Source organism: Phalacrocorax aristotelis, chromosome 8 (assembly GCF_949628215.1).
Source record: "Phalacrocorax aristotelis chromosome 8, bGulAri2.1, whole genome shotgun sequence".
Taxonomy (NCBI): domain Eukaryota; kingdom Metazoa; phylum Chordata; class Aves; order Suliformes; family Phalacrocoracidae; genus Phalacrocorax; species Phalacrocorax aristotelis.
Window position 1 is genome coordinate 39,072,157 of NC_134283.1, and position 27,437 is coordinate 39,099,593.

Consider the following 27,437-nt stretch of genomic DNA (forward strand, 5'->3'; position numbering starts at 1 on the left):
TAGTTTCATGATGCTGTTGACTGCAGTGCAGGAGGGCTGGGCAGCACTGAGCAACTGCAGCAAAAATCTACAAGCATCACCGTTTTGGGAAATAGAACTCCCCAGCCTTTCCAAGAGGAAGGAAATAAAACACCAACACAGGAACTCAGAGGTTTAGTGATTATTTAACCACCTACAGACTGGGGTTTCTGTTAGGTGGCTTGGCACTAGGGAAATACTACAAGCAAAGGGTTTTTTTTTTAATGTGAATGAACTTGGTTAATACCACAAACCTCAGCTTCCCCCAGGCCCTGCACCACTGTTTCCACCAGCTGATGTTATCTGCCCCTGCAGAAAAAGAGACCACAGAGATAGCAACACGTATAAATTTGTGTATAAACAGTAACAATGACAGGACCCTCCAATGGCACTTAGACATAGTGGGGTAACAAGGAACCATTCCTCAGCTGCTTCACAATAACACTCTATCCAGGAGCTCCTAGCCTAAAGTGATGCAAATCAGTTTGTGTTCCTGCATACAACAAAGATGAAGAGGCAGTTGACATCGGTCCAGTCACACCTAGTTTGTTTAGGTATCTCAGGGGCCGCGTTGGGTGGAGCTTGCTCTCTGCATAAACAGTGCCTTAGTTGGGGCTGACATGGCAACCTACCAATTCCCAGTTAAACCTGCTCCTTTACTCCAAGAGGCAGCAATGGCTGCCATACTTGATTCAGCCTTAGCACACTCCACTTTTTATTGTGGCTCTTGCATTGACAGCAAGGAGCACTCATATAAGTGTTAGCCTCAATCTTGTCGCTTCAGGTCTCATTTCTTCCCCTATCTCCCCTCCTACAAGGAACAGGTATATTGAAGAATCATCTCTCCACCTGGTCCCTCCCCATCTTTTCGCCGCTAAGAAATTCCACTGAGGATTGAGTCTTTTCCCTGCAACTTTATTTGCCAGCTGGAGGATTTTCACACTGTATTTGTATTCCAGTCCCGATTTCAATTACCTGGCTAACCTTTTCAATTTTCACAGAGAGTGAGAATCAGAAAACAGCAGGTCCTTTATTACAGCTCACACTGGTGGGGAATATTTCACCCCTCCCTCCCTCCCCTATGTTTGCAGGAAAGCTCTGTCAAATTCAAACTCACTCATTGATCATAACTTGTCTATTTACTTATGCTTTGCTGACTGTTAAACATTCTGGTCCTTTCTGCAGACCTCTTTTTCCATCCTTCTTTCAATGTGAACCTGTTATTTTTTTATATATCATTTCTAAAAGCCATGGAGAAACAGTCTTAAGTCTCTACCCTGGTGCTTGACTCCAGTGAGAACTCTCACCAGGGTCAAATAATGGAGGAGGTAAAAGCCTTTTACTTCAAGAGGGGCTATTTGATGATTTTTTATAAGACCTGGTGGTAGACAGTCCCAGACAACTTCCCAGTGGAGGCTCAGGGCATTGGAAGTGTTCCCTCAGACTGGAAGGCAAGTTAGACACAGGTCAGGATCCCTGCTGATCCCAAATCCACTGGTCTGCCACTAAACTGTGCTGGCCACAGCTGTCACCTGAAAAACAAATAATTTTCCTCTCCTTTTTTGCCTTTCTCAGTTCACCAAGTCATAATCATTCTGTCTCCTTCATTCTTCTGAGCTCTTGATATAACAATCATTTCTATGCCTGTGCTCTGTCTGCCCTGTCACTCAGCCATCATAAAAATGGTTTATTGGGGGGGGGATTTAGTGCAATAGATCTGTTTCTTAGCAACTCCTTCCTTCTTCCTTGCTCTTCTTTTGTTATTTCCAGCTCATTATCTTTGCCCATGTTCAACTCCAAATTAACTTAATTACAGACAGATTTCATATCTCTCTATACCAGAAGGGGCACTGGTAAAACATCCCTCCAGTCAATAGTAAATGAGGGCCTTAGCCTATGCTAAGCAGGCTCTGGGAAAGACAGCTCAGCTGTGTGTCCTGCTCCCTCCAGAGACCTCATATCTTCTTCCATTCCTTTGAGCTGCTTTTAAGTGAGGCATTTCATCTATCCATTTGGCAGCCTACCCAAGCTCATCACAATCATTGAGCTCCACAACAGACATCTGTATAAACTGCCATGCAAATGGTTCTTTTATACAGATGCCAAGGGCACTGAGATCTTTCTACCATATTCAGACAAGTGGAAAGTGCCTACATTCGAAGTCTATTGGAATCTGTCCTGGGTGCAAATCTGAGCTAAACATGAGTCATGCTGAGTTGAGAGAGCTGGCTGACATCATTGCAAGGCCACTCTCCATAATCTTCAAGAAGTCGTGGAGGATGGGGGATGTCCCAGAGGACTGGAGGAAGGCAAACGTTACCCCATGTACAAGACAGGCTTGAGGGAGGATCCGGGTAATTATAGGCCCATCAGCTTTATCTCTATCCCTGGGAAAGTTATGGAACGAATCCTCCTGGGGGCCATCACAAGTCAAATGAAGCATGTGACTGGGAAAAGCCAACATGGCTTCACTAAGGGCAGATCATGCTTGACAAATCTGGTGGTCTTCTACAACAAAGTGACTTGCCTGGTTGACATGGGGTGCGTGGTGGACATTGTCTACCTGGACTTCTCCAAGGCCTTTGATATGGTTCCCCACAGCCTCCTCCTGGAGAAATTAATGCGTTATGGCCTAGACAAGTGGTCTGTGCAGTGGGTGGGGAACTGGCTGACAGGCCGCACCCAAAGGGTGGTGGTAAATAACTCTTTTTCAAAGCGCCAACCTGTCACAGGTGGGGTCCCACAGGGATCGATATTGGGCCCAATGTTATGCAACATCTTTATAAGTGATCTGGATAATGGGATCAAGCGTAGCCTGATGAAGTTTACAGATGACACCAAATTGAGCGGGGAAGCAGGCACTCCAGCAGGGAGAGCTGCTCTGCAGGGAGATCTGGATAGGCTGGAAGAGTGGGCCAAAAAGAACCTTATGAAGCTCAACAAGGACAAGTGTAAGGCCTTGCACCTGGGAAAACATAATCCAGGAGTGCAACACAGACTGGGATCCACCTGGCTGGGGAGCAGCTCTGTGCAAGGGGACCTGGGGGTCCTGGTGGACAGGAAGCTCAACATGAGCGAACAGTGGCTGCTGCGGCCAAGAAGGCCAACAGGATGCTGGGTTGCATCAAAAAGGCCATCACCAGCAGAGATAAAGAAGTCATCGTCCCACTCTACTCAGCGCTTGTCAGGCCACAACCTGGAGTACTGTGTACAGTTCTGGTCCCCGCTATACAAAAAGGATGTGGACAGGCTGGAAGGGGTCCAGAGAAGGGCCACCAAGATGATCAGAGGACTGGGAAGCTGCCATATGAGGGTAGGCTGGGAGAGCTGGGTTTGTTCAGCCTTGAGAAAAGGAGGGTCAGAGGGGATCTCATCACCATGTACCAGTACTTAAGGGGTAGCTACAAAGAAGATGGAGACTCCCTTTTTACACGGAGTCCCATGGAGAAGACAAGGGGCAACAGATACAAGTTGCTTTTGGGGAGATTCCAATTGGACACCAGAGGGAAATTTTTCACAGTGAGGACAGTCACCACTGGAATAATCTCCCCAGGGAAGTGGTTGACTCGGCCACATTGGACACCTTCAAGCTTTGGCTGGACAGGGTGCTGGGCCATCTTGTCTAGACTGTGCTTTTCCTAGAAAGGTTGGACTAGATGATCCCTGAGATCCCTTCCAACCTGTGACTCTGTGATTCTGTGAACATTGGATGTACTCAGTTCAGGATGACCTCCTATTACAGGCACATTTTGTAGGCCAAAGATCTCACTTGATTAATGCAGATCTGGTTACCCAAGAGTCATCTACTGATGATAGCTCTCTCCTTGAAAATCCACTCTGAGATAAAAATGCATTGACTGGACTAGCACCAGGGCAGTCCCTCATACCTCATCCTCTCCTCAGATGGTAATAACGAGTTTCCTTGGATATTAAGGAGCAGACTCTATCTCTACCAGTTGATGGGTTTTTCACTTCTAGTAGGTAAGGTTCTCCATTGGCAGAGGAAATATATTCTTCCTGCTGCTGGAGATCAAGTAATTATTACCCAGCCAGGACACATCTTCCTAAGGCCACCAAGTTTTTCACAGTGTCAGTGATTACTCACTGGTAGAAGCAGGATGCTGCTCTGAAAAGAATGAGAGATCTGTATTCACACAATGAGGAAAGAGTTGTGAGATGGCAGCAACAAACAGACTTGCACTGGGGACATGTGAAATACTATGAAGCCATCTAAAGACACAGGGCAGGAAGAACGAAACTCCCACCAGCAACATAAAAGGCAGGGAGGGTTTTGTGGCAGTTATAAGAGGAATGAGAGCTGTATTTCTACCATTAGAAGACAAAACCTGTGGTCTCTGGGAAGGAAGGAAACCCCCAGTGATTCTTTATGCAGATGGTTGCTCCTCATTTAGATGAGCACCTCTGCCCAGCTCTTTGCTACCCTGGAAGTGGAACCACAGGTTAAATTGGGATATGTGTTCTCTCATTCTACAAAGGTAGAGTTGCAAAACATGCATATATATTTGAATTAATAAATCTGAACACTGCTAGCAGTGCAGCTAGAGGACAAACCTTCCTGAGGCTCTGGTGACTGACCCTTACAGTTAATGGGAAGACACAAACTACTGTGAGGAGACTATACGACATGAGCTGCAGTCAGGTCCTTGTCCTTAGTCCTGGACTTTCTGAGGGATAGAGCCTCATTCAGAATGAAACTCTTTCTGCTCCAAAAGCTTCAGGATCTTCCATTTCTCTGTTGCCTCTTGCTTGCTCATCACTTTGCTGTGTCCCTCTCTGCTCTGTAGGGAGAGAGGTCATAGGTAGAATAATTCCTTCCTGCTTTACTAAGACATTTTCAGAATTATCTATCTTAGTGTAATCACACTGCATTTATCGGCTCAGCAAAAGACTGTTCCTAAGGTCTGTTTTCAGGCCAGAAAGGCCTGAAGAAGCCAGGGAGCAAATACGTGCCCTGAAGTCGGAACATGTGGCCTCTAAAGATCATTTGCACACATCTTCCCCAAATTTACAGGCCAAAGACAACAGTCAGTGTCCACTGGAGGTCAGCCTTGCGCCATAAAAAAACCTGTGAAGGGAGTGAGGCAGCGGGGTGCCCTACGATTTCCAGCAGCCTTGGACGCTAAGTCTGTGTGTGTGGTGCACAGGACACCCCAAGAGAGAACCTGTTCCAGCTCCTTCAGTGTTGATTTATGACTCTAGAGATTTTTCATGTTTTCATTTCCTTTTACCTCGCTCAAAAGTATCCAGTGCTCTGTTGCTGGATAAGCTCAGCAAGGTGGATGCATGTGCTGTTCAATCAGTACAGTACAGGATCACAGAAAACCAGGATGCTCCTCTGGTCCAAGCAGATGTGTGCAGTGGCACCACATAGCTAGTGAGTCAGAATTGGCCTGCTCATCCAAGCTGACCTGAAAAATACTCTCACTTCAGGGCAGTTCTTAATCTTTTGGTTTTGTTTCACAGGGGAGTGTCATCATAATTATATACAGATTGCACCCTCTGGATGAGAGATCAAGAGATTGATGCATGACCAACACAAGTACAAACCCAGATATACTTAATTCAGAGCCATATTCCTTGCCAGGGCCAATAATTAAGATTTTCTACACTGAACACCATTCAAAGAGTCACCGCCCCCTATTCCTTCTATAAGACCCTCCATGAAAGGCTCAACAAATATTTGATGGGAAACAAAATCCTTCTACAAGAGCCCACAGGTGCCAGTGCAAACTCAGCGCTGGCTCTACCAAGTCAAGTCAGCTCTTGGTAACTCATACATCTATATAAAAAATATGCATCAGGAATGTCTAAAGAGAAAATGGAGACTGAAGTGCTCAGCTGTGATCTCCTCAGGTTACTAATCCACACATAGGTCTGTGGCCCAGGTATTCCTTATTTCACCTTCATGGTGACATAATTTTTCTCTCGAGATTAAGGATGGCATAGCTGTCCTCTGCCCCGCCTCCAGTCAGGCCACATTTGAAGTGCAGGATACACATCGTCCACACTCACCAAAACGCAAAACTAAAATGACAGCTGGCATTGAACAAACCCTCTGTTGGCCCCTTCTTGTAGAAGCAGTAAGCATATGTTTCTTCTGCATTGCTGTAATAGATAAAGAGCCATTCCTTTTCTGTTATTTTTCTAGCAGAACAATAGAAATATCGATCCCCACCATTGGCTTCTTTCTTGTGAATGATCAGTTATCTCTTGGTGTTAAACAAACTGCAATTATGCATTCTGAATAACCGGAAGATCCTAGGGTCAAGGTACCTTCTGATTTCTTACCTCTTATTCCCATTAGTATTCCTGTCTGCATGGCCTTGTGCATGCCACATCTTTCCAGCAAGAGAAAGGCAGTCTCCATCTCTCTGTCCTTCTCTGCTCATATTCACCTCCTGCCTCAGAGAACAACAAAGTTCTTTCTGAAGCCAGGCAGTTCTTAAGAGGGACTGGAACAGATGGAAAAGAAGAGACAGGGTGGGGGCACTGGAATAACTCAGTAATATTGTCTCTCTGTAATTTGGAAACAAGCCCAGTGTGGCCATGGCACTGGAGTCGTTAGTTGGAAGATGTGACCCTAACCAGCCCAGGTCATTGGCAGCCCAGTGATGACACAGACAGTCAGAAACCAAGCAAGCAATGGGTAGGGACTGAGACAAGATGACTGTTGCCTTCGGCAAAGCCCATTTTTACATCAGACATCCTTGCAGCAGCCCTTGTGTGCTGCCATCTTGCTGCATATTGGAAACTGCGTTAGGAGCATAGGATGCACTGTTCTCAGTATGAACCATATTAGCCAATTACATACCAACAAGCTTAGGCCAAGGGGACATTCACATCCTTTGCTTTGCATATCTATCAGCTTTGCATGTAGAGGTGAAATAAGGTTAGTGAGGAAAGGAACATAAACCTCTGATTTTGTCCTCAGGATCCACCACTGGTCCTTCCTCTCAGAAGTCAGGTATTTTAATTCCTTTTTGTTTATTTTAGGGTTTTTTTTGTTGGTGTCATATTCCCCGCTCCCCCCCACCCCCACCCCCATCCTTTGCTGCAACATCTGTGATATCTACTACCTCAGGAAATGTAACATGGCTTCACCCAGCTGTTTGGGAGCTCTGCAACAGATGAGCCATTACCACTTTTTTATAGGGTATTTATTTTCTTATGAACACTTCATACCTTCACAGATAGGACTGAACCACTTACCTCTATCAATATATCACAGTAGCTAAAGCCCTAGTTTACTGCCAGGCTAGTCCAACTGTGGAACTTAGTAAGTGTGCTAAAGACAAAAGTTTTTAATCAGGGATATATTTAGCTGTCCATACTTAAAGAAGGATTGGAAGGAAAGGAAGAGTTTAGAAAATGCCTAGGTAAAAATAGCTGTATGGAAGCAGGAAAGCTGCTAGTCTCTGTGAACAGGACCCAATTTCATATGTCTTGGCTCATTTACTCCATTGATCTGCCCAGCACATTTCAGAGTCAAGATTTGCTCAGCCTTCCTAGGACTGTCTTTCTCTCCCCCTCTACAATACCCCAGCTGCCCTTGCTCTCCAATGCTGCAGGCTGAGTCCCGTTCATGACCCAGTGACAAACGTCTGCCCTGGGCATAACTGGATAAAAAAATTCCTTTGCGGAAACACTGAGGGATACTGGTGCGTCACTCTTCAATGATGCTCTGAGGAAAAGAGCGCTTGTTTTAGAAATGCTAAAACAAAAAGGTTTATGGATATTGAGGGGGTTTTGTTAGTTTGATTCTGGCAGAAGCAGCTTTTTGATCAATTCATCAAGCTGCCTGCAGCTCCCATTTCAAGGCTGATAAAACTATAATAAACAGTGAGAAAAAAAAAAAAAAGTCCTTTGAAAGGTGTATCCAGAGCAGTTTAATAAATAAAAGAAGGTTGGGAAAAAGAAGAAAAAACATCAGTGCAAGTTTTGGTTTCCCTCTGCTGTTCATTTTACAGCATAAATTTAAATAAATGAATTACACAGGTTAGTGGAATCACTCTTTCATTCTCAAATTCATTCTCTAAAACATCCTGCCTTTGAATTAATCTTTCTGCAATGGCTGATGTCTTGCCAGCTACCCTCCAAAGTGCCCCTTTGAAATATATGAGCATATCCATCAGGCTCTGCAGACCCCTAGAGTTTCTTTGAAAAAGTACATCCATTCCTGATTGATGAAAACTCTTTATAGAAACTCCAGTGAAATAAACTTTAACACAGCTAAGCACCTGGATGCCAGATAGCTCAGGTGACTTGCTGGCCAGGCATCTGAAATATTATACTGTTCCCTTCCCACTGCCCATACAGAGAAGACCTTAGAGTTTGCCCCAAGGTTTTGCCTTTCATAGAGGTGACATCGCTCCTGGGCAGCTCCCTGGAGGTCTCAGTCCTATATTTACTGCCAGTTGTTTCTCTGGTACGAGGGCAGCCTTCACTCATGCTGGGATTAGGTAAATGCCTTTTGCCGTGTTGTCTTTTCCATTTGGATTCAAGGACATCTGGCAAGCTGGGAGACATCTCCAGTCCCTTGCTGGGTATTTTGTGCCATTGATCTCTGGAGTATAGCAATGAAGTTACTGCATTTCTTCCCAGTGCATTTTGGTTATCAAGGCCTGATAACATTCAGACTACAAGTCCAGGTGTGAGTTTCAACACTCTTCTTCCTGAAGCTCTCACCATATTCCATTAAGCTGCAGGAGCTCATCTTTGGGTCTGATTCTTTCTTCAGCTGATTTGGGTTAAGGCTCACAGACTCCTGCAGATAGCATTAAGATCCTGTTAGCAATAGAGAATACAAAGAAGGAACTGTAGACAGAGGAAAACATTAAAGGATGAGAAGTGGTGAAAGAATCAGAGAGAAGCAGGGGAAAAAGAAAAAAAGCCCGGAGGAGCAGAGATGGGAACTGAAAAGGAAAGGGAAAAAATAGGAAAATTAATAAATAATTGGAATAAGAATAAGGATGAAAGAAGAGGGGAGAAGGGGAAGGGGAAGGAAAGAAGAAGGGAGAAAAAAGGCCCAGAAATATGTGTCAAGAAAAATCCATGCTGGTTTTCACTAATGCTGCACCAGATGGAAATGGTATCAACAACAATAGAACCTCTGAGCTCCAGAACAATAGGTGAAATAATTCAAGCACCACTTTCAGATTAAAAAACAGTGAAAGGAATTTGATTTATTTCCCAGTTTTACTTTTCCTTCTGTATATATAGAAAATAACCTCATCCACTTACTCACATTCTGTGGCTCATCACCACAAAAATATAAATAAAAGAATGAAACCACTCTTCAGTACAGACAGAAAATAAATCAGAGGCCTCAGTGCTTTCTCGTTATTGCAGCTGGGTCCTGTCTTCACATTTATTTATTTTTAAATTTTCCCTCCCTCCTTGCACTCCGGAGACCATATCCGATAAAATGTTGGGTTATCAAGGTAACTGTGAATAATTCATGAGTTAATTATAAAACATTTACACCAGAACATTATTATCTTGCAACTAAAAAAACCCCAAATACTTAACGTCCTCCAACATTGATGGCAAACCTCTTGTGACTGCAATGTTCTTTACCACTAAAATTAAATTGAATTAATTTTCAATACCGCTTTTGTGCCTACTAGCACAGAATCACAGAAAAAACACCCTCACATAATATGGAAGCACAAAACACTTACTTTTATATATGTGTGTGTGTGTTTATGCACACACATATATATGGGATTCCTAGACATGCCCATAGAGGAGACTCAATTTCAGCCTTTCTCCCCCAGATAGACTCTGAGACATAACACACATAAGCTTTTACACTCAAGGGATGGACTCGGCGCGTGCTGGTGGGTTGTTACGATCCACACACAGAGGCACATGTGCACACAGCTATAGGCACAGCTATCTGCCTAGACTGCAGAGACAGAGCTGTGTGCGTAGTGAGGAGTTGTTGTGACTCACGGAGACAGACTGCCTCTCACAAGTGAAAACATAAGCATATGTGGAGAAGACGCACACAGACCTGCAGCACTCCACACCATACACCAAGGGACTGTGGAAGGATACAAGGTTTTCTTGCTCATACCCTTCCACTGCAAAGGGTGTATTTTCTTCCTTCATCCAAAAGGAGATCTTTGGTCAGATTCTGTTCTTGTTACAGCCTAGAGCTTACTTTGAAATCAATATAATACTATATTTCCGTTTTACACTGGTGTCACCAAGATCAGGATTTGGCCTTGTATATGCACCCAAAATTAACACTGTCAAATGTGGCTATAAAGGCTCATAGGGAAGCATCTCTGATAATGTAAATCTCTAGTACAACAAGCATGACTTCTGCGGCCTGGATAATAGCTTCTCTGTCACCTTCTGCCTGGACATGAGGCCAGAGGAGCCTCTGGGAAAATTCTTAAGGCCATGCCTTCAGTATGTGCTGATGATCCCTGGTTGTCACAATACTCTTGAGGGTTTAAGGGGCATATACAGGACATCAAAAAGGCACTTGTTTGGTTTACAAAAACTGCCAGCTTGTTGCTAGAGAGAGCCAGATTTTTCAACAATGACTTCTTGTCTCCCTCAGCAAGACAGGATAATGGAGCACCACTAAAACATAACCCCACTAGACCACCATCTTTGTAAATGTGGGCTGCCACACTCCCAGCAAACCTTGGGCTGGCACAGCTGATGTTTAGCTACAGCCCCTGGGTTACCCCATGGTAGAAGAAAATCCCTCAGGCCAAATGCAGGAAAGAAAAACTGTTCTTTTTCCCCTTTCCCTCTCCTTTCCTCTTTGAATGCATTTGGTCCTTATAGAAAATCACCTGTGCTTTCTCACAAGCATATCTGAACCCAGACCAATACACTTAATGCTTTTCTGCATGGAAGAGAAGGCCAAGGGGTCATCTACCTCCCAGCAGATGGTAAAAGACCACATTAATCAAGGCAACATCTACATCTGCCTTACAGCCAAAAGCAGCCATCCCCTCCCTGCGAGGGCTGGAAGCACGCTGCACATCCTGAACCAGTGAACACATCCCGGGAGATTTGGCACTAAGCTGATGGTAAACAAAATTACCCAGAGCCTGAGGTATTACAGTTTGTTTAACCACACACACCTTTGTAGAAGGTTTAGGAGGACTCTATCATTGTGATGTTTGAATCCTAATTGAAAACCAGGAATCTGGCCCCAGTCCCTCCCACACACACTGTGCTGGTGTGGGATCTGGGAGGGGACATGTGTGTGTCTGTGAACATCTGCTTTGGGGCAACAAGGGAGATCACATCTCCAAAGAACCATGTTTACCTCCCATCACACATCAGCCCAGCAAACATCGTGGGACTGTACAAGACCGATGGACACAGTGGGGATTGGATTTTGAATTTCAATTATCTATGCAAAGCCCATTTAGAAATCTGTCTGCTGTATGCAAGTGTCAATAAACACTCATGAAATTTCATCTCTGCATCAAATTGCAAAATAGGAAAGGAAAAATACTTTGAAAACCAATATAGTCCTGTGTATGCAGTTGCCAGCAGTTGCCCTCTGGGGTGATTCTTGTAATTTGCTATGATTCTCTCAGCAAGTTGTCATTTATCACAATGACTATCACCAATATATGAGCTGAGGATGAACCCCTAAGAAGGTCTATTCTCCTTAACCATGAAGAACAGAGGAGTCTTTTTTCAGGTATTGACCTCTGGGTACCTAACTCAGCTACACCACAAGGGGATCTATGGTCAAGGGAATCATAGAATCATTAAGGTCAGAACACACCTCTAGGATCATCAAGTCCAACTGTCAACCCAACAGCCCCAGGCCTCCTAAACCATGTCCCAAGTCCCACGTCTACACATTTTTTTAAATATCTCTAGGGATGGTGACTCCACCACCTCTCTGGGCAGCCTGTGCCAATGCCTGACCACACTTTCAGTGAAGAACTTTTTCCTAATATCGAGTCTAAACCTCCCCTGATGCAGCTTGAGGCCATTTCCTCTCATCCTATCACTAGTATCCTGGGGGAAGAGACCAGCACCCAACTCACTACAACCTCCTTTCAGGTAGCTGTAGAAAGCAATAAGGTCTCCCCTCAGCCTCCTCTTCTCCAGGCTAAACACCCCCAGTTCCCTCAGCTGCTCCTCATCACACTTGTTCCAGACCCTTCACCTGCTTCATTGCCCTTCTCTGGACATGCTCCAGCACCTTCTTGTACTGAGGAGCCCAAAACTGAACAGAGTATTTGAGGTGTGGCCTCACCAGTGCTGAGTATAGGGGCATGATCCCTGCCCTGCTCCTGCTGGCCACACGATTCCTGATACAAGCCAGGATACGTTCGGCCTTCTTGGCCACTGGGCACACTGCTAGCTCATGTTCAGCTGGCTGTCACCCAGCACCTCCAGGTCCTTCTCTGCCAGGCAGCTTTCCAACCACTCTTCCCAAAGCCTGTAGCGTTGCCTGGGGTTGTTGTGACCCAAGTGCAGGACCCTGCCCTTGGCCTTTTCAAACTTATACAATTGACCTTGACCCATCCAGCCAGCCTGTCCAGATCCTACCCTCAAGCATATCAACACTCCCATCCAATTTGGTGTCATCTGCAAACTTACTGAGGGCACACTCAATCCCCTCATCCGGATCACTGATAAAGATATTAAACAAGACTGGCCCAAAAATGAGCCCTGGGGAACACTGATCGTGACCGGCCACCAACTGGATTTAGCTCCATTCACCACAGCTCTCTAGGCTTGGCCATCCAGACAGGTCTTTACCCAGCAAAGAGTACACCTGTCTGAGCCATGAGCCACCAGCTTCTCTAGGAGGATGCTGTGGGAGAGAATGTCAAAAGCTTTGGTAAAGTCCCGGTAGACAACATCCACAGCCTTTCTCTCATCCACTAGGTGGGTCACATGGTCATAGAAGGAGATTGGGTTTGTTAGGGAGGACCTCCTTTCACAAACGCATGCTGGATAGGCCTGATCCCCCAGTTGTCCTGCACATGCCTGGTGAGCGCACTCAAGATGAACTCCATAGTCATCCCCAGTACTGAGGTCAGGCGGTCAGGCCTGTAGTTCCCCGGATCCTCCTTCTGGCCCTTCTTGTAGATGCGCATCACATTGGCAACCAGTTTGGATTACCAGATTCTCATGCCATATACTGTCCATGGAGGGAAGCGGTCCTAGTATTTAACTCTGAGCCATCAGTGGCCCTCTAAATGCTCAGGAGCCCCATCCCTGAGCATTCCATCTCAGTGTTGATGTTACAGTGCAGTGCCAGCATTAGGAAAACAACTAGACTGTCTATGAATGGTTATTACTACTACCTATGTGATCCTGCAGCTAAAGACCACAAATGATGGTGCTAGATGTTGTTCACGTCCCCCTCAAATACATAGCTATAGCATAGCCCCTTCCTCAAAGGAATTACTGTCTCAGAGAAAGGTTAATGTCAGCAGGTAAAGATAGATGGAGACCATGTAATGACAGACGATCTTGACCAGTGTTATAGAGTCTGAATGTACCAACAGCTTAACTAGTGTTAAACAGCTAATTCCAGATGCTAAAGAGGTAACACCCCTTCAGCTGATCCATCATAACCATCTGGGCACAACCCACATGTGGTTGCAAAACAGAACTCTAGCTTAATGCATGAGGACAATAGCAGTACAAGGGGATGTGTTTTAGCTCACACATTTGCTTATATTCTTTCTGAATGCCTCTTCCTACATTTGAGATCATCCAAGTATGAAAGTTTCCCAGTGAATATAGCTGAAGACTGCAGCATTTATTTCTTTCTGTAAGGACAAAGGGAGGATCATGTCCAAGCTGTTTCTCCTCAAATCATGGATCAATTGAGCAGCTCTGATGATGTCACTATCCCTGGCACTGGGACCTAATTCAAAATTACCTCAAATCTGAAAAATTGACTTTCACCATCAGCATTTAATGTCTTCTGTATCTTTCTTTTCCCAACAGAGAAAAAAAAAAACACAAAAAAAAAAAAAGAAAGAAAGAGAGAGGGAGAAGGAGATGGTTCAGATTCAACTGCAATTTAGCATTCATTTGCATTTTTAAATTAGTTAAGCTATGGACCGTTGCAAAGCAATGACAGAGAATTTTTGCAATAATTAGTCTACTGGGAGTGTAGAAATGGCTACACAGGCAGGTTGCACTGAAAGAGGAAGCAATACCCAAATGCTCAAACTGGGATTTGCACAGGCAAATTTACCATCACTCATATGGGGCCAGATCCAGCTCACCAGACACAGATCACTACTGTTCAGACAACTTCATCTGCACTAGACGCTGACTATAGTCAGTGGAAAGAAAGGGATGTTTTTAGACTATGATTCATCTTATCCTAAAGTAAAAATCTAAATCAGGCCAGATGATTAGATACCTAAAGTGAGGCAAGATCAATCCCACCACTGTTGTTTTTAGTATAATCTTAAATTCTGCAGTCTCTCTGTATGCATCAATCTCTCCTCAGTGGGCTCCATACATCTTACCCCCTCTCCCTTCTTCTACAGTTCCTACCATGATTCTCTTATTGCCTGTAATGAGATGTATCCCTCTCCTAACGCCAGTGGAAAGTCATCATTGCTTCAGATCTGACAGTAAGCGCTCAGGGAAGGAGGAAGTGGGGGGTCAGGGTGGGAATGAACTAAAGGGCCCCCAGTTTTGCCATAGAGACCTACTTTCCCTCAGCTCATAGAGGGGGATACAACAGCACTTCACTGTACAGTGTCGGTTGCTGGATATTCATCAATCTGACTTGAACTCATCGATTTTGTAATGCTTCTCATATTTGTAGTTTGAGATGGGTGAATATTATAATGTCTCCTTCCTTGGATGGCAGAACATGGCAACGTTAATGCTCACTTTGCTCAGTAATGGGAAGAGACCACTTGTGACTAAGCACTACTTTAGAAACACTGCACACTCAACCATCTTGAAAGCAACTGTCCATCAGCCGTTAGATGCTCTCGGTCTCATATCATTTTGCATTTGTCGTCCTTTGTTTGCTCCACTCCAAAAGTCGGCATCTCTTTCTCAGTGTCACTGTTACTTTTTGCTTAAATTTTCCCTCTGAGTGAACTGAAGCACAAGGAATATTCAGTGAATTTCCTAAACTCCAAATCCTTCACCTGATCTGAAACATCAACCCACAGTACATTTGTGTTTATCCAGCTTCATCACTGCTTTGTCCAAAAATGTGAAGACATTCTCTTCCAAAACAGCAACAGTCAGGCCCAGCAACTCACCATCAGGAATCAGTCAACGCGATGCGTCTGGCATGGTCACGTAGTATTCTCTGTACAGACAAAACATGAAATGATAAGGAGAGTGGAAGCTTTATCTCACCCCTACATTGACGAAAATATTTCTGATATTTCATTACATTTGTATCTCTCCATATTCACCAGATGTAATGAAAACTGAAGCCAAAATCACCAAATACATAAACCCCAAACACTTGCAGTTGGATGTCACTAATTATGCACCTATTAACCCCAGTGGGATCAACAGTTCAAAGAACGCAGACACTAAACGGTTGTCTGCACTTATGGTACAGAAAATTGCATGCACCATCCACGGTAATTTTAAAGAAACAACAGGCTTAGGGCTGTTCCAGGGAATGGTTTGCTATCTCTCAAGCATAGTATGGGATTACAGAGCATCAACATTTTATAGACAATTAATCCATAATAATGTGTCATGTGGGTATATAAGAACCAGCCATTTTTAAAAAGCTTTACATCTTGTCTCCTTCCAAAGAGGTCCCTATGACTTGAAAATCATTCTACCTGCATCAAATGCATTAACACTACGACCGCAAAATAGAGAACTCATTATTCTGACAACAAAGTGAGTAAAACTGGATTTCCCTGAAGGATCCCAAACCTTTATGGTTTTATTACCATGTCACCCCGCTTTTTCATAGGTATTAATCACAAAAGTGCATTTTGTTTCAGCATGAACTTAACTAACTTGTTCTAAGCTATCCCTTCAGAGGACAGAAGGGCAAGAACACTAAAGCTAAAATAAATAAATGGCTCTTCTTATACTACGGACGCCAAGACCAAAATGTGCACTGTTCCACATTTGTTAGTCACTTGTACAACTTTTGGGACTGGCATTTCTGAAGCGTGTTTATCCCTTTAAAGTTTCTGATATGTTGTTACCAGTTTGCCTCATCACATCAGCGGGTCTCAGCTATAACAACAAGCACTGCCTTAGAAAGTTCCAGTTTCTTGCTTGCTCACCTGCTAGTCACATGTCCAAACTGACGGGCAAGTAAGCACTTTCTAGGACTGTCTGTGCATTTTCCCTCAGGATATACTTGCTTTCTTCCTCTGGCAGACAACAGTTGCAGGGTTTGTGTTTTACAGCAGTGGTGGAGGCTCTGGAAAGTTTGTTTTTTAATCTTGTAGCATAACAGGGGTGTTATCCTGAAAAGCGGGTGCATTCGCCTGGTGTGCAAAATGCCAAACTACACACAGAGTGGAAGTATTCTATTCAAGTCATTTTTGTGCAAAGATTAGTGCTAGGTGGTAACCCACAAAGCTAGGACAACACACCGAGAAACTATAAGGCATTTGTACAGTTAAGTATGTCAATCACAGCTAAGATTCACTTGTATCAGCTAATAATTGGTTAATTTATTTCTCGCTTGGATGTAACAGCACAGCTCACTTTAATTTACCGCACACGCTCATAGGTTAAGGGACTCACTAGAGGGGGGGCAGTTCCTGGCCTATGGGCCTGATTTTTAGTACTATAATGAGGATATTTCCCCTACTGGGCACTTTGTTTTAGTTCTTATCCACATCCCAATTAGTTGTTCTCCCTGACTGTACACTTTATCACCCCATTCTCAGCGGCTTCTGAGACATGATGTTTGCTTTGATCAGTCTCTCAGCTCTCCTCAAGGATATAGTCGTAAAACAAGCGCTTCTCTATCTCTCAGTTTCTGTCTCTGGCCCTCAAATTCTGTTCTGCCAGGCTCGCACCGTTCATGGTTGTGTCTTTAGTGAACAGTTCCAAAAATTCAATTTTCTTAGGGATATCAGGGGTACATGGAGCAAACGTTCTGTCAATACTGCTGAACTCTGGATGGGTTTCTTCTCAACTGAGCTTAGGCAGCTGACCCCCAAAATATCTTGGTTTCTGTTGTAGTCACTGGAGAGAGAAATACCTCCCAAGGCCCATTTGTCTCAGCCTAAAACTGTTGTCCAAGAGAAATGGGATCACTTTCTGAAAGTGTCATTCTCATCCTACTAACTACAGAGTGAGTCTACACACTTGTTTAGACTAGAAACCAACTTTCAGACAGTTACATTTAGGCTAGGTGGAACATACTCATGGAATGTACATATGCCTATGTACATAAGAGTGGTTCCATCCTAGTTGTTTATTCCTGAGCCTTTTCATGAAAGTATCACCTTGGAAAGGACACTATTTTCAGACAGAACCAAGCTAATCCAGATTTAGACTAAGGAACTATCAGAAAACATCGGTGGCCCTATAAACATACACTCCCAGATAGTTCTATGACTATGACAGTCTCTTCCCTGTGAGACAGAAGGTTGTGTAGAGCAACAGGGAAAAGAGACAGAAAGGAGATGGAAAAGGAGTGTCACTGTGTACTATTTCCTTGGTGAGGACAGATCTGTATTATAACCTCCCTTTCTGAAAGACTGAATTCTAAGAAAGATTTTTGAAACACGTCTAACCATCCAAAGGCTGCCAGTAGTTTCCCTCGATATTTCTTTGTGAAGTGTCTCCTTTTGTTCCCAGTGTGGTGCTGCAGCCTGGCAGACAGGCTGAACAGTGCACTGCAAAAGGTGCAGAAGGGGCCCATACCCAGTGCCCTCTGACCTGTCTTTAGACCTTCACCTGCTGAGGCATTGTCATCTATGACTATGTTTGCTGGATATTTCTATACATGTAACCAGCATTTCAGATACCCCACTGTCCCATGAAGTACTTTTCCATAAAAAATAAGATCCTGTAAAATCTATACCTTTAGACAATCCCCTTTGAGATAGGCCATGTCTCTTTATTTTACAAAATAAAGGCTTGCGTGTTCATTCTCCTGAGCCTAAAGTTTCTGCTGTGTTATCTGTGTTATCTGTGATTGTCTTGGAAACCCAGCTCACCCTGAGGCCAGCTATTAACATCTTTCAGCATAACAACAGCTTTTATTGTCCCACTATTTCACATGCATCCTGTCAAGACACGCAGATGAATGAGTTACCAGGGGGTAAGTTTGGGTATAAATTTACAAGGCCTCTCCTCCATCATAATTGTCTGTATTCATATTCTCGTTCTTCATGCTCAACCAGATGTGCTTGGAAGTGATTTGTTTTCAGGAAAAAGGGGTTGGTTGCTTTGCATCTGCTCTGTCGAAACAAAGTAAAGTGTGTCCTGGGGCTTCTTGTGGAGAAGCTGACATCCTGGGAGGTCACCCACTAACCTTCCCTGTTACTTCCTTCTGTGACCCCCATTGTGCCTATTCCACGTCATTAAAAAATGTTTACAGAAAATATGAAGCCAGCTGTTTAGCTTGAAAGATTCATCCAAGTAGCTGAAGTATTTCGCTTGGAAGGAAACATTATTAGGGACAAAATACCGAATGGGGTTTTCTACACTAAAATTCTTGACACTCTGCATACATGAGCAATCATCCATAAAGGGTGTGCAGTTTACATCACCAGAAGACCCTTCTCCAAGACCGGCTATACTATTTCTACAGCGTCACAATCCAAGAACATTTGACTATCTGCATTTTCGCATGTGCCTCAAAGCTTTCATTAGCATGACTATGACGGCTCGTGGGTATGATTTGCTCACATTCCCAGCTGACAGCCAGGCCAGCAAAATCTCGTATTTTATACATGCTTTCTGATTCTTTATATTATTTAGTGGATTGACTAAGAATCCCTTAATGGCTCCAATGACTGTTGTGTTTTTAGTGAATCAGCAAATAATTGAAAACACTAAATACTCTTATAATTAGTAAATGGCAATAAAATAATAGGCAGGCAAATATCAGATAACTTCTCACCCAACTGCAGGAAGCCAAATATAGTAAAGATCATATTCAGAGAAATATGCCATGAAGGGCATCCATCTCTGTAAATGAGTTCAGTGCACCCTCCTAACCTGTGGTGCTATTTTATCTGGAATGAGAACAAAGCTAAAAATGTTCCCTATGTCCAGCTTGTACACACACTTGGTGTTTTTCTGTTACGTGAATACACTGGCTTTAGTCATCTTCAGCTCACACCAGTAGCGTTGCTTAATAGTCTTTCTGACTACTTACCCATTCCACCAATGCTGGAACTGCTCTATAAAAATTTTTGAATGCCATATGATGTCCTAATTATTGCAGTGCTTGTTGTATTCATATGTTAGATAATTGAAGCATGGGGACAGAAGCAACAAGGAGAGTCAGGCATTCTGAGGAAAAGGCTTGCTCAACGTACACCACTTAATGCAGACAGCTCCAGGATGCCAAGAGCCACATCCAGGAAATTAAAAAAGCTGGGCATCAGAATACCAGAACCATCTGCCTGGGGTCTCACATCCCCATTGTAGAAATGTGACAGGGACTGGATTTTTTATTTTTTTTCTTTTAGCTTCTGTCTCCCTATGGTTAGAGAATGTGACTGTAGCTTATAGGACTAGAAAAATACATTCTTATTCAAGGCTGTGACACTGTTATTCTAATTTGCAAAAAAGGAGGAGGAACAGATGCAAGGAGGAAACAAAACCCTTGGGCTGGATTCCCTTTCTGGTTTATATTGACATAAATAAAGTGCAGGAGTAGAAAAGTCCATATTAACAAAAGAATTAAAATGCACCAATCAATTTGCGTTGCTGAAGTGGTGCAACACTTTAGGGACATAATCATAAAACTGGTTTCCCCTGAATTTCCTCTTTTATTCACATTAACTGCCTTGGTCAAATTCTCTTTCTTGTTCGTGTTTCACCAATAGAAAATGACTCAGCTAAAGGCTTTAGAGTAACTCTGCTTTTGCAGCACTGAGGAGGATAACAAGTTTCGCTTTAAAACTTAATGTGCCTGGTTCAGAATTATGCTAGAATTGTTGATGTTCAAGGACAGATTGGACAAGCAGCTCCAGAAGAAACCCAGTGTGGCTTACAGAGGATCACGTCAATATTGGAAAACCCTGAGCTGAACATACTCAGAGAGTAGAAAATGTTATGGAGGAAGGCTAAACATGCTTGCTCTATTCTTATTCTTCACAAGGTGTCTGCTTATGGCCCCTGCTGGAGGCCCATTACTGATGCTGCCAAGCTACCCTGAAGGCTCAAAGATATCCCTTCCCCAATGGCTAATAATTTACAGACTCAGCTGCACCATGAACATCATCTACACATCACAAGTCTGATGAGAAGACAGAAGATGGTGAAGATTATTTACCAGAAAGGAACTCTGCATTACTACCAAGGCCTTCTGCAGTAAACAGAAACAAGACATTTTAAAAATTACAGACCTGGCCCTTGGCAGCATGATTCTCAATGTTTTTCCACAAACTGGAGATATTTTGCAAGATGGTCAGAATGAACCACAGCATGCCAAGTTCAGACATTGTATGGCAGAATGGGAATGTGTTCCTACAAGAGCAAAACACTTAACTGACCCATAATCTTTCAGAACAACAGAGAATAAAATTTCCAGTATAATTGGTTTATAAATCATTCCTGTGATACCAGGATCTAGCAATTTGAGTATTTGAGTGTTTATTCTGAGGAAATAGAGTGGTTTAGCTATATTTAAACTCTTTGGCTGATGCTAGGAGGGGAAAGATGACAACTGTGCACAGTGATTTATTTCTCCAGTTTACTTGGATTGTAAAGGTGTGCAGACACAGCTTTGAAAAATTAGTCTTTCCAGTGGCCAACAGGCACTGTGCAAGTGCTGTCCCTCCTGGTCCCAGCCTTCTGCCATGGTAGATTTCCACTCAGAACAGCTGGTGATAGGCCGCTTCTGGAGAGAGTCCTCAAAATTAGCAGCCTTCACAGGACCATGGAGTGGGATAAAGGTCAGACTTGAATTGGAGGTGAGGACAATAATCATGTGTAAAAGTATTTTATGGCTGTTTTGTCCAAGCAGAGGCTTAGCAGAGAGGAGAAAAAAAATTTACTCCATCTTCCATGGAAGAAATAGGGGCCACCTGCCACCCCTCTCCCACAAGCAAGGGGCCAGAACAGAAAGCATGGCTGGCAATTTCCTTTTTCTGACACTTGTTTCCACATTCATCCCTCCAGGAAGCAATAGCAGGGCCATCACTGGATTTCTGCAGCTGTTCATGTCTCACTCTGTGCCAGAACAGTGACCTCAGAGGCAGCAGATGGGAAGCAAAACAGTAATATCCTCCCTGTGCCATGGATTTACAAGTACAAACTATCTTCTATGACCAGTTTTTCAGTAGCACAAAGAGAATAGCTGAGGTTCCAGAAGCACCATGTGCATATCCAAAGCAGACAGAGGGACCAAGTTACTTTAATCCTAATGAGAGATGCTCCTAAAGTACATGAGGCATTAAAGCCTGTTAAAAGGAGAAAAGAGGGAAAGGTAAAATTTTGCACCATGCTGTTCTGCTAAGCTATCAAAGGAAATCTGGAAACACTGGGCTCTGACTGCAAATTTGGTCATGGAAATAGGGCTCTAGTGAAAAGAAACAAGAATTAAAGGTATTTCTCCCCTTGCTTTCCAAAAGTACAAAGGAGCCAAGCAAGAAGATTCAAACCAGCAATGGCTCTAGCCCCAGCACTAGAGCCCCAGCACGACCATTTGACTGAGCGGACAGACAAATAAACATACTTCACTGCATACATGCCTTCTCCAGACAGAAGTCCCACTGAAGGGGAGTTTCCTCACATACTGACTGCAAGATCAGAAGACAAGATATTTAGCACACAGACACACTGGCATACACACTCCTGCCCAATTGCTGCAGCACATATCGTTTATGTCTCCTAGAGCAGAAGCTATAAACAGAATAAAGCCTACAGTTGCTGCACTACTGTGGAATTCATCACCAGGCATTTCCCTTGAAAAACATTGAGGGGCATCTCTGATTTATAAAATATTTTATTTTCTTCTAAAACATCTGTTCTCTTGATTTACGTTTTATCACAATAGCCATGAAAGTATCTGAATAAACCCTCATAGAAATTAACATTCGCTGTTTACTTATGTGCAATATGCAGTTCCTACAACCTCCCATACCTTCACCCAACAAGATGGGTTGCACTGGATCCGCTTGTTTTGTAACACAGTACATCATCCCTGAACCTCTGCTTCCAGCCCACCAAAGAATTTCAGCTACCTCTTGCTCAATGGAAGAGCCAGGGATAACTCAGTACAGCAATCACCATGCACTCCCCTTGCCTTCTCCTCTTGCTGTAACACATGGAGCTGGTTTTATTTTCAAAATCTCTATCTGGTTCCTCTGCTGGACACTTAGGAGACCACAAACTGGTCCCTGTAGTGTAAAGACTACTTAAATGAGAATGAGATATTGTTCCTATGTAGCCTGTTAGCTACACATGGGTAAGCAAAGGCAGGAAGGGCCTGGGGAAGGAACTTAAAGAAGGAGCTTAAGCTGAAATCTTCAAGTATATCGTAGTGCTTTCAGTAAGTAAGGCACCTCATGAACATCAATTTATATGATCTAGAGAAGGGCTTTTGGTTTTCAAACACTGGCACAAAATTAATCTCTCCATCTTAAGTTTTGATCTGAATTAAGATCATGAAGAACTGGTGAGCAGCAAGGACCTAAATGATCTGGTTAATCAGAACAGATTAATTATTGTTGCCCAGTTTGGACGGTGCTGTCTAGAACTATATTTTTTATAACACATAATCTTGATGGGATAACTCTTCTGATTAGCCCTTCAAAAGAATATTCATGTAAGCTGGAGCTGCAGCATCTCTGCTGAAGTATTCTGGTGACATAATGGTTCATTATAAATATATAATTTGCCCAAGCGAAGCAAGTCCAGCTATTTAGGGTAGGTTGGAGCATCGAGTTACTGTGACCTCTCTAACATAATTTTTACTATCTCTTAGGTCAGAGAGACTCTGTTTAAATGCAAAAGCACTTTGCGATTGCAATTTGCAAAACAATGAGAGAAATATGCAAAATATAGTTTGCTGATAAAGCAGAATTTTGTCAGAGTAGGACTTTGTTTAAAGGCTTACCTTGGGGACACCAGCTGTTTTCTAAAGTACTGCTAAATGGCAGAAGAAGATATACTTACACACAATACAAGGCAAGGCCAAGAACAAAACCTTGAAACATTTTACTTGTAAATAACAGCACAAATATAAGAAATCTGTGAGTTCGCAGACAGCAAACTGATGATAGAGATATTCACCATCATGTATGCCACTTTGTCAAGATGGGAAAGCTTCAGGAGAAGGGTATGAGACAGCAGTTATTTTATCCTTTATCAATGCACAACAACCAAAGATGCTGATGTTCAGTACTTACCTTTTTATCCATTATTTCCTATGACTTTTTCCTCCTAATATTGCAAAGAGCAACTGCTTTTTGCAACATTGTGAATGATGTTTAGTACTTAGATTAAATGAGAGCTGGAGGCAGAGAAGTATTAAATGTAGAGATGATGCTGTTTTAACAGACTGTTGGCCTTTGTCATAAGTAAGCTATCAAACTTAGACCTAACAAAACCCATCAGGAGATCAGCAGCTTTGCCAGCAGCTGTTACAAAGGGAATAGGGAATAATTTTAAGTCAAGGCTAATAACTTCTATTGGGATTAGACAAATCCACAACAACCAGTGGCTATGAAAACCATGTCCATGTGCAACCACTCACAATATCTTTAACCAGAAAGGGAGGGTGAGCAAAAAGCAAGCCTCTTGGAATTATTTCTTTGCTTGGTGTCCAAGGTGTAGCTGTCGTGGAAAGGAGGTAACAGAAAAGGAGAGCAAGGCATGACAGCATATTAGATAAAAGGAACATGTTGGACCTTCTTCTCCTTTATCCCTCAAATCTGTGGTGTTGATGCTGTGAATGGCATGCCACCCTAGATCTGAGGGCAAGGACCAGCAACTCAAAATACAGGGGAAAAAAAGATGTACGTAACAAGGGACGTGGAAGACGTGGCAAGGAAAAGGGAGCAGCAATGACTTGAGCCAAAATAAAAAGAGAACCACTTGCCTGAATGGACCTTTGGTCCGAAAACATTCATGAGTCCTGATCACATCAGCCAGGTCTCCAGGAGACACAAGTCCTTGTACAACATCAGGAAATTAGTCATCTCCAGTTGTGACTAATGCCTGGTAGAAAGCTGTAAGGGAGAGAAAACATGAATGGAATCAGGCCAATTATGCACTGAAGAGAATAGGGAAAGCAAACACACAAGAAGCCTCTGAACCTGCAGGTGTCAACACAAACCCAAAGACTGATAAGTTTATTCCCTTAATGTGGGGCTGAAGTATGGTGAGCACAGAGAATTGGAGTGATTGTCTTAAGAGGAGCGGCTGAGGGAATTGGGGGTGTTTAGCCTGGAGAAGAGGAGGCTGAGGGGAGACCTTATCACTCTCTACAACTACCTGAAAGGAGGTTGTAGCGAGGCGGGGGTCAGTCTCTTCTCCCTAGTAACAAGCGATAGGAGGAGAGGAAATGGCCTCAAGCTGCATCAGGGGAGGTTTAGACTCAATATTAGGAAAAAGTTCTTCACTGAAAGCGTGGTCAGGCATTGGCACAGGCTGCCCATGGAGGTGGTTGAGTCTCCATCCCTGGAGGTATTTAAAAGAAGGGTAGATGCGGTGCTTGAGGATATGGTTTAGTGGTGGACTTGGCAGTGATAGGTTAGCAGTTGGACTCAATGATCTTAAGGGTCTTTTCCAACCTTAATGATTCTATGATTCTATGATTCTTATAGTGGTGGCTTGCAGGAGGTCAATACATAGCACAGCGGTCACCTCAGACATATATGTGAAAGCAGAACCATATGGGTTCCAGCACCTTGTTTTCCAAAATCCACAAAATGGATTTGTTTTCTCATTTTTTTATCTGCAGTGAAGCTTGTGATGGCAGCCACATGGGAAGAGTCAATTACGTTTCTGACAATGGTTGCAGCGTACCCTGTGAAATACTGTATCCCTTCAGTACCTCAAGGACTCTAGAAGCCAGCCCAGAGAGTCTGAGACTTAACACACTGAGTAAAACCTGTGTGCAGTGAGTCACAGGAGACTACCAGACTACCACCTTATAGACTTATCTCAAGGTTGGAAAAACCCCAACCTATTTTATTCTCTCAGTTTGTTCACTTGAACACAGTTCAGCCCACTGCACTGTGCAGGAGAAGCACAAAGGTATTAGAAGGACTGCTGCAGTGGAGCTTAGCATCAGTGAAAGCAGTAACAGGGACTGAATCAAAACACCAGCTTTGAGACCTGCTGTTACAAGGCACAGCTCTGGGGGTGAAACAAGAGAAACTTTAGAGAAGCATCTTCTTGCTGTTCCTGATGAAATGAAGTGTTACTGCCCACTGAGACTCTCTCTGTTCTACTGTTCAAGTATAATTATTACTCCACCCTCAGCACAGCTTTTGTGCCTATCTCTGATAAGACCAGGGGCTGCTTTGCCTGCTGTACCTGATCTTGCATTGCCACAAGACCCACAGGAATTGATCCTGCCAGACCTCAGCGGGCCACAGAACACAGACCAGAGCTAAAAAAAGCCAGTGCATTCCCTACCTTAGAGCAAAGCAGAAGCCTGGAGGGAAGAGGTGCTGCCAGTTGTTTTCTACATTGAATCTTTTCACACTTTCCAGTCATTCACTACAAGCTCCATAAATACCTGCAGGGTCAGAACACTGTCCTCCTGAGTTGGAGCGGTGACCTTCATAAGTGACAGCCGATACACAGTCCTTTCTTTGGAAGGAATTGCCCCAGTACAATTTTTTGTTCATTCAGTCTTCCTTCCCCTTCAAGCAAAATCTGCCAGAACTGACTACTTCCAATTCTCTTTTTTCCTTCTTCATCTTCTTTATTTTATTTTATTTTGTGTGTTGTCCCAGCCTCCCCTCTCAGAGGTGTATCCCTGGGGAAATCCATGTCCCTTGTACTTTTTACTATGTGCACATAATAGAACATTATCTGCATAATTTATCTTTCACTGCATGTTGTTTTCCTTCTGGCTAAGTGTTTTTCTAAAATAAATATATATCCTCATCGTGTACACTGAGAAAAAGAGCCAACAAGCCTGTCCAATGTGAGAACTCTATAATATCCAAAACCTGAACCACCAAGGATATGTTAGCTCAGACCTTTAGGTCAAATGCAACTGTAAAGCTGATCTTCCTCCTGCCTCTCGCTGTATTTTTCAGTGCTCCATTCTTTCTGTAGACCTAATGAAACCCCACAAGGCTGAATCCAGATAAAATCTGGAGTTGAAATGCAACCCACAAAGCAAGGTAATTCAATGAGATAAGACAAAAACCCCTCTGCCTTTAATGCCTTTTATCACACCTATGAATGGCAGGGTATGAAACAACAGCAGATCTATGGGACTGGGAAGGGTGGGGGCATTGGTCATGGGCTAATTAGTATGACTGTTAACATCCAGACCACATGTGGCAGTGATGCTGCTTCCATGTAGCATGCTTTCAAGAAGCACAGCTGCCAACTAGTACATATTACAGCTCACAGTATGCAGGGGAGCTGACAAAGCATTTGATCATGTCTTGAAGTTAAATGTACTGGGGCTGTTATGGTCCAGTCAACACAATCTTCAGTCAGCTTCTCTTACATTCTCTTGAGCATGAGGACAGCATAATGCTTTGCTGATGCTGCTGGGATTTCCAGGTGTTTACAGCTATGAGCAAGAAAATTTGAGACAAAGACATAACAAAACAGATTCTTTTCTATTGCAGCCTGAGGTTTTGTAGCAAATCTGAATCACAGCATATTAGAGTGAAAACATGTTCTGAATACTGGGGGAGTTAAAAATAATCCCTGTTCATTTATTTTACCATGTGACTACATCTATGCAATTAAAAGTTAATTTGATATTTCCATGTTTCTTCCTGTTTTCCTTTACAATGTTTTTGAAAGTACCCCAGTTTTTCTCCTTAGCACAACACTGTTATGGTCCCTATTTTGTACAATCCTTCCCATTTGCACCAGCAAGTTCAGGGCTCTAAGGTTACAAGGCACTGGGTCTACCGCATGTGAGGACTGAGTTGTAAACTTGCCAATAACAGGCAAATCCAAGAACAAGGTTTGGAGTTTCCTTTCAAACCCCTCACACTTCTACTTTCTACAGATATCTTTGGATGGGCTGAATTGTCCTTGGGGATTCTAGATCTCTCCAAGGGTCAGTTATGGGATCAATTCAGGTT

General features: G+C 43.3%; 1 long non-coding RNA gene across 2 annotated transcripts in view; it reads right to left on the reverse strand.

Moving 5' to 3' along the window:
- Window positions 1-6,413: 6,413 nt before the first annotated feature.
- LOC142061506 (uncharacterized) overlaps window positions 6,414-27,437 on the reverse strand; it is a 190,358-nt gene continuing 169,334 nt past the window's right edge. The window contains exon 3 of one of the 2 annotated variants that reach the window (XR_012662138.1): window positions 6,414-6,491. This is a non-coding gene — a long non-coding RNA (uncharacterized LOC142061506). Of the gene's footprint in view, window positions 6,492-24,252; window positions 24,378-27,437 lie in introns of those variants that run through there. The other variant, XR_012662137.1, reaches the window with a different exon arrangement.